Source organism: Falco naumanni, unplaced genomic scaffold (assembly GCF_017639655.2).
Source record: "Falco naumanni isolate bFalNau1 unplaced genomic scaffold, bFalNau1.pat scaffold_318_arrow_pat_ctg1, whole genome shotgun sequence".
Classification (NCBI taxonomy): Eukaryota; Metazoa; Chordata; class Aves; order Falconiformes; family Falconidae; genus Falco; species Falco naumanni.
In genome coordinates, this window is record NW_024427442.1 from 19,810 (window position 1) to 31,080 (window position 11,271).

The window sequence follows — 11,271 nt, forward strand, 5'->3', positions numbered from 1 at the left end:
TATTGTCTTGAACGTCCGAGGGGTGAATGTGAGCCTCTGTATGTTTTAAAGGGTATATGGTGTAAAGAATTATTATATGTATGGTGGCGACAAGAAATTGAATGCCCTGACTGTAAGGTTTGGACGCCTTGGGATAAGAGAGAGAGCTGTAAGTGAAATTAGAGTCTCTGTGGCTGGGATAGCGATTGAGATAATAGTAAGAAAGGTCACTGGAAGGAAATGGGGGGGGCAGCTGGGGGAAGCGTGAATAAGAGAACTTTGGCTAAGTACTGCAATCAGTGGTGGCCCCTGTCTAAGTTAGGGGACAGAGAAAATGGCCCTTAAACGGCACACTGAATTATAATGTTTTGTTAAAATTAATGTTATTTTTAAGGCGAGAGGAAAAATGGGATGAAGTAATGTATGCTGGTATGTTTTTCACTCTGAGGAATCACCCAGAGTGGCAAAAGAGTGTGGTATTAACCTAGCTCCACAAGATCCCTTAATATTAGCAATGGAAAAGGATCAGAGGGGAGGTTGTGGTTCCTTCTATGGAGCAACCAGAATGAAACACGTTGTAAGATAAAAAACTTGTGCTAATGTATGTAAGATCTGAAGCCGGGGGGGTGGAGAGTCAAAAAAAAACCCTGTGAAAGTGTTAAAGTATTGGGGTGAGTTTGTACAAACCCCGTACCCCCTCGAAGGTGCGGCTGAGTCACGCTGGACGCATGGCAGGGTGTTTGCTGTTTGCCTGCGAAGGCTGATATGTAATAACACAGACTTAAAGCAACAAGTAGCAGATTTGCATTCAGGGTAAGAAAGAGTTAAAACAGAAGTGCTGCTGCAGAGGCAGGCTTGTGTAACCTGCAGAGCAGGAACAGCATCTCCTGCCCCTAATCCTCCTGATGGTGGGGAGGAGGGGGTTGCTGTTGCTGACGATTGAGCAGAAGGACCTGACAATGTCACCCCGATTGCTGCAGCATTTGCAGCACAACAGGACCGGTAACGGCCCCTCTAGGGCAGGCAGCGGGTCTGAGGAGAGTAAAGGTGAATCTCTGATGGGGAAATTTAGATGTTTGAAAGTTGGTTGTGAATAGGACTGGATAAAGGTTCGAGTTGATTTTTACTAAGGTAATCGTGATGTAGAAAAGTTGGTGAATATAAAACCAACTTATTTGGTGTTAAACTTCAGTGAAAAGAATTTGTTACAGTTGTGGGAGCTGCTGGCCGCCAGGAAAATAACCTGAAACCTTTAAAGTACAAACTAAGAAAACAAATAAGAATGCCAAAATCTCCAAAATCTTTGTTAGGAAGAGATTTATTAGAACATCTAGACGTTTAAAGAAGGGGAAATGAAACCAAAAGTTAAAAATGATCAATTAACTAAAATGTTGAGCTTATCTTTAATTCAACAGAAAAGTGGAAGAGAGGACCTCCCTGAAGTAAAAGAAATCTTTAACCAGGTATATCTGGAAGTAAATTCCAGGTAAGGGAAAAAATGCTTTACCTGTTACAGTAGAAATGATAAACAGGAGGCCTGCCTAGTTCAGGTAAAACAATATCCCTTGGTCAGCAAGGCTGTGGGGAATATTGCATAAAAACTAAAATAAAATACACTCTGTAGTAGTTCTACTAATGTAAATCTGTGTTTTACCATGACTGTGACTTGTTATGGGATGTGCAGATGAAACTCTGCATTGACAACAAAGTACAAGGAATAAGGTTGGTCAAGTGCCTCCTACCACAATCAAGGGCAAGACTGGGTTGGCCTCTGTGTTTGCCACCAAGAAAGATCTTGAGCTCTGCTGCTGGCTGCAACCCAGTAGGCGTTGAGCGGTGGGGACATATGCCATGCCAGACCTTGATGTGAGGAATGGCCCCCTCTGTTATAAGAGGGTCTTCCAGGAAGGAAGAACATAAGATGGCCCATTAAGGCACTGATTTGGAAACTGAAAACCGCCTGGCCGACCATGAAGCCATACAAGTAGTAGAGGAGGTAGGAAAAAAGGAATTATCCTTAATACCAGATGGTAAAATCCAAACTGTAAGTACAGATCAGGAGCCAAATTATTCTAAAGAAAACTTAAAGGTCATTCAGGACATGAATGATAAAATAAATAAGTGGACTTATTTGAGGGATGGTCGTATAGTGGTACCATCCAATTTAATATGGACCACAGCCGTAATAGAACATAATAAGATGCATTGGAGAGCTGATAATTTATATAAAAGTCTAAATCAGAAATTGATAGGGCAGAACTTGTATACTGTAATAAAACAGGTGACTCAGCGATGTGAAATGTGTTTGAAAATTAGCCAGGGCAACAGTGGCAAGTTGATTTTTCCAGACTCCCAAGAATTGAGGGGGTACCAATATTTATTAAATGAATGGACACCCCAACGTATCATACAGTATTATAAACCTGCAACTTGGAATCCTAATGAACTTATTAACGGCGCTCGAGAACCTATCTACAATCTGAATCATATCATTCGTCTACAGGCTGTCTTGGAAATTATTATTAATCAAACAGCTAAAGCTTTTGATGTTAAATGCAATTTATCAACACAGGATGGTTCTGGACTACCTGCTAGCCAAAGAAAGAGGTGTTTGTGGTAAAGTAAATGTTTCCAGTTGTTGTTTGAAAATTGATGACAATGGTGAGGTAGTTAAACAAATCACATCAGAGACAGGGAAGTTAGCCCATGTTCCCGTCTGAACTTGGAAAGAGGAATATTGACTTGTTTTCCTAGCTTCTCGGGAGCCCCTGGGTAAAACGAATCCTATTTTATTTGTTATGTGGATTAGCCACCTTATTGTTTTTGCCATGTGTTGTTCCATGTTTATAAGATTAATTCAACACGTTATAACTAACATGCAATTTGCTATTATGGTTTCACCCGATGGCGTTAAACAAATGCGAGTAGTATGACAAAATGTACACACAAAATAACATTTTAATAGCCAACAAGAATTTGGAAACAATTAACTCTTAACAATTCAGATAATAATGTAAGCTGAGTAAAAAAAAAAATAGAATAGCAATAAAAACAAGCGCCAGGAACGCAAAGACGACGATATGGAAACGCCTTTTATACTTTTTCACCTCCGCCATAAGTTCTTGACGTGAGACAACAGAAAAACGCACCCTCTGCCTAAACAGCAACAGGAAAAAAAAAAAAAAAAAAATATATATATATATATAAAATTTTTATCTTCTTTCTAATGAACCATATAGGTTAAACGTTTTGAGAACACTCACCTTACAGAATGTTCAGAGGGCGAAATGTCCACTCTAGACCTTTCTTCTCTGGCAGGTGACGTGGTGGTCTGGTAGTAAAAAAAAAAACAAACCTTACATTGAAAACTGGGACCTGTCATTTGGCCATAGTGCCATGAATGTTACCATTAACAGACTTACCGGAGTGGTAAGCTCGGGAAAGGGGTTTGGGACTTCATCTGGGCGCGCAGTAGCCATTGTTTGTCACGCGAATGGTCCGTGTATACCTTTGAACATGCGCATGCGCGATTTTAAAGCCCCACAGAATGTGCTGGAAAAATCTGGAAAGACCGCGCATGCGAAATCCCTATAGTCTAGCCATGATAGTGACGCATTAAAAAAAAAAAAAAAAAAAAAAAAAAAAAAGGAGAACGCGTTAAGAAAAAGTGTTATTTTTAAGTTTTGGTTTTGTATGTTGTAATTGTGACGTATTACCTTGTGAGTGTTATGATAAATGTTGGGATTGTGGAAAAAGGTTTATTTGAAGTGCCGAGAATGAAAGTAGTGTCTAATAAACAATAATAGGATAAAAAAAAAAAAAAAAAGGGGGGGATTGTAAGAAACTATGGAATAGGATATTGTTTATTAAGATTTATGTTAAGCATAATGTAAAGACTAGGCGCCAGATATCCAGGATGCCTCTTGTGAAAAATAAGATAACCGCCAGACGTCCAGGATGCTGCTTGTAAAAGAGAAGATAACCGCCAGACAGAAACAAGACAGACGACCCCATATAAAGATATACGAGTAAGGGGTTAACACCTCCACTACATCCAGGATGCTGCTTGTAAAAGAGAAGATAACCGCCAGACAGAAACAAGACAGACGACCCCATATAAAGATATACGAGTAAGGGGTTAACACCTCCACTACTTCATAAACACGAAAGTAAAAAGTATAAAAAAGGACTGTTTAAACTGCTCAGGGCGGCAGTTGGCGGAGCGCAGACTCCCCTGCCGTCCAGCGCTGTCTTTGCTCATATTCTACTTGCTATAATTAATAAAATTTTAATTGGATTATGATCCGTTGTGGTCTCAATTTATAACAACTCACTTGCACAAGCTACTTCCTCACTGCAAACGGGGCGATTAGGGCCCCTCTGCCTCTGAGATGCACCCCTTCCCCCAGGCCTGGCTGGGTACCCCTGCTCCAGGCTGGTGCCTCCTGGCCCTACGGCTGAGGTGGGAAGCAGGATCAGGAAAGCAATACACGGAGGAGGCAGAGACTTGCCGGGCCGACCCTGTCTGTGATGCGGTGGATGTCTCTGTCCCGCAGGGCAATGGGTGGGAGTGAGCCACCCCCCCCCCCCCCGCCCCCGCCCCCATCCCCCCCGGGCAGCAGGCAGTGAGCACAGGAGCAAAGGCATCTGGAGGGGCAGGAGAGGAGCAGCAGCAAACTGCTCTCCCTGCCTGAAATCCTGAGGCTGCAGAGCAGGCACAGGGGCTCTGCAGGAGAGTTTTACTGCAGGTCGATGTTTGAGTGCATTCAGGTGAGAGAGTGGCTGGGGAAATGGTAGGTGAAGAACTAATTGCTTAGTAAAAAGGCTGCTTATTCTGTCTGACGTGCGGAATTAAACTCCGTAACCCAGGGTAAGTTATAAAGCGGGTGTGTTTATTGCGGTGCCGGGTGCAAGGGGGGTCGCTCCTCCTGACTTGCACACGTAGTTTATTCACATATTTACACAGTGAAGTTGGTTAGTTCTGCCCAAAGTCTACACCTACGAGCTAATTATTGGTTAGTTGCATTCTCGCTTCAATTTAAAGGTAGAGTTCATTTTAAATTTACTCCCTGTGCTCCCCGAGCGGGGGGATTCACTGTCTTCGGGGGGCCCATTTGAGTAGGAGGTCGGGATCTCCCCCTACCACAGTGATTTTACCCTGGTGTCCTTGAGTCTTACCCCTTCAGCAGCCCGTTTTCTTCCAGCAGCTCGCAGGCCCCCGCCAGAGGCTCTGTATTCACACGCCGGTGGGGCTCGGCTCCCCCTGCCCTGGCTGCCCCCCGAGGCGCTGAGCGGGCCGAGCCCCAGCCCTTCTCTGCAGGCAGGGAGGCTCCTGCCCGCCTGCCGACGGCTGCCGGCCCCGGGGCGGCTCCTGCCTGCAGCCCGGCTTTCGGGGGGCACCGCGCTGTCTCGCATCAAGTCCCCCCCTTTTCTTTTCCCTTAGCAAATTCTTTTGCTTAAACAATACCATTCTTAGTATGGATTCTGGTAAAATATTTCCCATCTTCTAGCCTTTGTCTTAGCCCTTGTTTCTTCCATTCTTCATAACTGCTATCGTTATTTTTTTTTCACATGCACAAAAGCATCATAATGTAATACAAATCAATAATTCTAATACAATAATTATGATAACTACAACAAAGGGCTGCTTCAGCCACGTAAAATGAGGTAGGCAAGAAGTAAACTTTTCCCAGAGGTCAGAAAATCCAAGGGAAGTGTCATCTAGGGATACTTGATGTAGTATTTTGGGGGTTATCCAATTTTGTTGCAAATCCGTTTCAATACGTTTTTCTTGGTTAACATAGACACAGCAAGTTTGATTAATAACCATACACAATCCTCTTTCTTTTGCTAAAAGTCTCTTCAGACCCATTCAGTTTTGAAGTACTACATTTCTTAATGAAGAAATTTTGTTGGACTCCCTGTACAGCGCCTATGGTGAGTTTTTCCATTTGTTCTATTGTGGCAGAAAGATTTATTATTGCTTTTTCTAACTCACCCCTAATGAAGGAAGATGCCATCTCGCAAAACTATGGAATACTGAGGGGCTTTTGGGTCATCAGGGGGTTATTAGTTCCTCATTTAACCAATTTCCATGGGGATCTCAAAACACCCGGTGGAGGACGCGAATGATTAAATATCCTGCCTTGGGGAACTGGTATCCTACCCCAGACTCACCTTGCCGTCAGTTAGGTAGTCTTTTCCTGGCCCTGCCATCTCCACATAACCACCATAATCCTTGATGTAAGCAACTATAGGTCTGATTAGCGAGCATATCTAGATGCACTTTCCCACATTTCGGGGTAATACTATATTTTCCTTTTGTATTAGTTGGTGTTAGAATTGGCGGGCCACATACACTCCAATTCAGAGCAGTATAGTTTAAATTGAGCCATCCTGTCAGTGGAGCATTCATTCCCATCATTCCCTCTAATTATCGTAGAATTTCCTGATTTCTGTACTTTGTATCAGGGTCCTGCTGTACTATCTGGAGATTTGTAACAACCAAACCCTTTATGATTAAATGGCCAGCTCCAATTTGCCTGTGATACCATTACACCATATAATGGAAATTCTGTACTACCTCTGGAAAATGCTGAACATACCCAGCAATCTGCCAGATTCAAAGCATTCGTTACATTATGGGTTAATTGTACAAACAGATTCTGGTCCCAAGAATGAGTTCCTACTGTACAGAACATTGTTAATATACAAACAATCAACGGTCTTTTCGTTGGATCCGAAGCCACAGAGGTCTGGTAGGTGTTGATTTCCATTGTGACTTAGGGGCTGCCTTCGCTCTGGTGTGGTGGATCCAGGATGCTTGTTCCTTAACTCTGACTGCGGTATGGGATGTAAGCAGTATTTGGAAAGGGCCTTCCCACTTCTGTTCCAGAGGTGAACCTGAAAGAGGTCTGACACATACATAATCTCGTGGCTCCGTGTTATGCACAGGTCCATCAAGACCTGGAGCTCCAGTTCCTAAAACTACATCTCGAAGCTGTTTCTGCATGCTTCTTCCATAATCAGTAAGTACTTCATTCTCAACTCGGGCTGACGCTCTGCTCCTATACAATATCTCAAAAGAGCTTAGCCCTTCTTTAGCTCTGGGCTTGGTTCTAATTCTCAGGTGCATCAGAGGCAATGACTGAGGCCAAGATAAACCAGCCTCCTGTCCAGGTTTTACAATTTGCGGCTTAATTAGTGGTCAAGTGGAAAATGAACCACCTTGCTTGTGGATTATATGGGGTGTGTAACTGCCAGTCTATTCCTAAAAATTTAATAACTTGCAGAATGACTTTTTCAATGAAGTGTGGCCCCCAATCTGATGAGATTACTGCTGGAACCCCAAATCTCTGTACTCTTTCTTGTAATAGTACTTTGGTTACTTCTTTAGCTTTGTTGGTTTGGCAAGGGCGTGCTTCGGGCCACCCTGAAAAGGCATCCTCAATACCTCCTGCATGACCAGCAGGTATTAGGACACCCCTTTTCGGGTCGGTGAGCCTGGATTGAGATGACGGTGCCACCTTGTCCCGCGGCCCCACAGGGATTTCAGGAGTTCACCTGGCTCCCGGCTCCCCCTTCAGCTCAGCTGCCCCCTGCCCCGCACCCGCCCCGCACCCGCCCCAGCCCCTCCGCGCCCCGCTGGGGTCTCCTTCACGTGCCCACATGCCGGGGGCGTCCGTGCCCTGGGGAGCCCGTCCCGGCGCGGGCACGGAGGGGAGCTTCGCAGAGCCCCCCGGAACGGCGAGCGCGGCTCGGGGAACGCCGGCCGAGGCGCCCGAGGCCCCCCGCCCCCAGCCCCGCAGCGGGCTCGCTCCCCGTGCCCCGAGTAACCCCCCGCCGCCCCCCCCGGCGCCGGGCGAGGGGCTGCGAGGGAGCCCGGGGGAGGGGTCGGGCCAGGGCCCCTTTCCCCGCGGGACCCCGGGGCGGGGGGACCCCGGGGCGGCTGGCGGCGGGGCCGGGGCGGGGAGCGGAGCGGCCGCTGAGCGCCGCCGGGCCGCGGCCGCGCCCGGGCAGGTGAGCGGGGGCCGGGGCGGCGAGCGGCGGGCGCGGGGGGAGAGCGCCGGGGGGGCGGCGGGGCCCGGGCCGGGGCGGGGAGCGGGGCCGGAGCCGCGCTGGGGGGCGCGGGGCTGCGCGGGGGGCCGGGGGCTGCGCTGCCGGGGGGCGGCCGCGCTGTGCCGGGAGCGCCGGGCGGTGCCGGCTGCCGGCACTCGGCTGCGGCCGCGCTGCCCGGGCCGTGCCGGGGGCTGGCGGCGCTGCGGGCCGGAGCGGCGGGGCCCGGGCTGCCGGCGCGGCGCGGGGGGCGCTTTGCTGCGGGGGGGCGAGCCCGGCGGGGGGGGCCGGGGGCGCAGGGGAGGCGAGCGGACCCTGCGGGGGGGGGGGGGGGTGTGTGTCTCGTGCCCGCCGGCCGCCTCGGGGGGCGGCACGGGGGGCTCCAGCCGCCCGCGAGCCGGGTGCGGGGGCCCCGGAGGGTCCGGGGGCTGAGGGGGGGGGGGGGCGGGGAAGCAGGAGGCCGCCCCCCGGGCGCCGGCGCCTCCCCAGCTCGCCAGACCCCCGAGCCTGCCGCGGCCCCGCTCGCCCCGCGCCGCTGCCCCCGCCTGCAGCATCGCCCCCGCAGCCGGGCCCCAGCCCCAGGTGCCCCCGGCGCTGCCGTGGCGGCGGCCAGCCGGCCCCCCGCTGCCGCTCGGGAAGGGCCTGCGGCGGGAGCGGCTCCGGGCGGGGCCGAGCGGCGCCGGTCACGGCCCCTCGCGCTTCTGTCCCTCTGCCGGGGGCCGCGCCGCCTCGGGCTGGCGGGGGTTGTCCCTGCCCGGCCTCGCCCCCCGCGGCGCGGGTGCGGGAGGGGAGCGGGGGCACGGCCCGGCTGCGGGCGGGAGCTGGGCCGGCCGGGGAGAGGCGAAGGAGAGGGAACCCGAGGGCGGGCGGGCAGCAGCTGCCTCCTGCTGCGGGCACGGAGGGCCTGGCCCTGCGGGGGGGGGGGGACCGGCCCCGCAGCAGCCGGGTGCCCGCGTGCACAGCGGGGTCCGTGTGTCACCCACCGCCTGGGGCGGCCCCCGGTGCGCGAGGGAGCGACGCGCCGTGTCCGGGAGCCGCGTCTTGCGAGGAAGAGCCGTGAGACACCCGGGGGTTACCGGGGCGGGGGAGCCGAGCGGCCGGCGTTCTGCGGGAGGGAGGCAGGGAGGAGAGAGGGGGACAGGCGCGTCTGAGCCGGCACATTTTCGCAGCGGTACCAAAGCGAGAGCTGTGGTGAGTCCTGGTCCGTGGGACCCTGTCTCCCCTCCTGTGTGCCCCAGGCGCCCCCTGCCCCTCCTCTGCCCCCCCTCCCTTCCCTGGGCCGCTGTGATTTTGTGTGTGTGTGTGTGGGGGGGGGGGGGGGTGACCCGGGCTGGACCGAAGCTGCTCTTACCGCTCCCCCTCCTCCGCTGGACAGGGGGGACAGAATATAACAAAAAGCTCACGAATGGGCACAAGGATGGGGAGGTCACTCCGCCATTACCTCCGTGGGCGAAACAGACTGAACCTGGGGAAATCAGCGCGATTGATTAGCAGTCAAGTCAGAGCAGGAGAATGTGCAGGAAAAGCAAATCTTCAGAACACCTTCCCTCCAGCCCCCATTTCTACGGGGCTTAACTTTACTGCCGATTTCCCTGTCTCCTCCCCGCAGGGGGATGGGGAACGGCAGCTGCGGTCAGTTGATCACACGTTGTTTCTTGTTCTTTCTCCTCCTTTTCCTCCTCCTCCCCAAACCTTGCCATACAAACCCATCGTGTTTTGATTCCCTGTAGCTCTCCATCCTATTCTTCTGTCCTGCTCCCTCTTCCCTTCTGTCTTTCTCTCTCATTCTGCTGCTCCCTTCTCTTTCACTCTCTCTGCTTGTGTCCCACTCCCTCTCCTTCTCCCCTTTTCTTCATCATCCGCCTCTGTCCTGCAGCCCAGGGCTGGTTTTCCCTTTACATCTCTGTCCTCATCTGTATCCGTCTCTTTTTAGGTTTTCTTCTTCTCTTCCCCCCCCCCCCCCCCCCCCCCCCCCCGCCTTTCCCTAATGTTTCTGGTCTGTTCCCTGACGTTCTTTTCCTCCTTGCACCTGTACGTGCCACTCGGGGTCCAGGGAGTTGTCTGGAGGCGGGGAGCACCTTCAGGAAAGTCTGTGTCCAAAGAGGCACTTACTACTGTGGAATTCCTGACTCCCCCCAGGCATGGGAATCTCCCAAGCCAACACCACAACTGACCTTTTCTTGGTGTTTTTTAAAGGTGATGCCATGAAAGGATGGGGTAAGAAAACCTGATGCCCTGAGCGTGTCATTTCCAGAGAAACATGTTGCTTATGTGCCTTCATCTGGGACAGGTGAGTACATTGTGTTGACTTGTTTCAGCACAGCTGTGCTTTTATTAAGAGGAATGACCTTCTTTTTCTTGTTAAGAGTTAGGGGTTGCTTTTTCTGAGAATTCTGCCCGTCTGTTCAACAATTGCTGATGTGTTGCGTGCTTTTCCCTCGAGGAAAAGGACCCTGTCTCAGTCTTATTTATTCACCATTGCTCGCTCTGTTGTAGAAAAAATTTCTCACCATAAGGCTCCAGCACTTCCAAATGGCAGCTTGGTGGTCTGCATAATGTATCTGTAGTCCCGTCTCAAGGAATGCGTTAATGGTGTTACGAATTATAAATTCGTAAAAAAATTAAAAAGTAAAAAATTAAAAGCTTCCTGCTGTAGGAAGACAGTGTGTTGGGTTTGAAACCTTTGGGTAGGACGGAAGGAGGTTGCCACCCTGGGTCAGTGGTGAGTGCTGGCATGTGTCGTCTGATCTAGAGCTGATGTCTGTCACCACTTTAGCTCTAGAATTACTCTGAGACGCAGGGAACTCCAGTTCCCTTCAGCTGCAGCCTTGGAGGTTTTCCAAGCAGTGGGATGAAATTCCTGTCACAAGCTGTAACCCAGCTTAAGGAGAAGGGGGCACAGTTTGAGTTTCTTCCATATAGGCATCAGGGAGGTACAGTTCTGAGCTTGATACTGCTACTAGGAGATGCTTTCAAGTGAACTGAGTGTGGCTCTGGTGACCCAAAGCTGGACAGGGTTGGCAAATGGTGATGTACAGTTTTGGTGGTAAACTTGACCAGCCTGTCTTAACGAGCAGGCATGTTCTTTGTTTGCAAGCACCGTTTAGTCCCACCTAGGCATCCCGAAAGTTTGAAGGGCTGTGGTCACATCATCCCTTGGTCACATGCAATGAACAGTTGCCTGTGCAGAGTTGTTAAGTTTTTAATAGCTATACATTTGTGTTCATGTTAAAATAC

At 50.8% G+C, this 11,271-nt stretch overlaps 1 non-coding gene across 1 annotated transcript; it reads left to right on the top strand.

Moving 5' to 3' along the window:
• Positions 1-10,748: 10,748 nt before the first annotated feature.
• Positions 10,749-10,833, top strand: LOC121082131. The gene has a single exon (XR_005825912.1). It is a non-coding gene; the product is annotated as a small nucleolar RNA SNORD45 (small nucleolar RNA).
• The last annotated feature ends 438 nt before the right edge of the window (positions 10,834-11,271 follow it).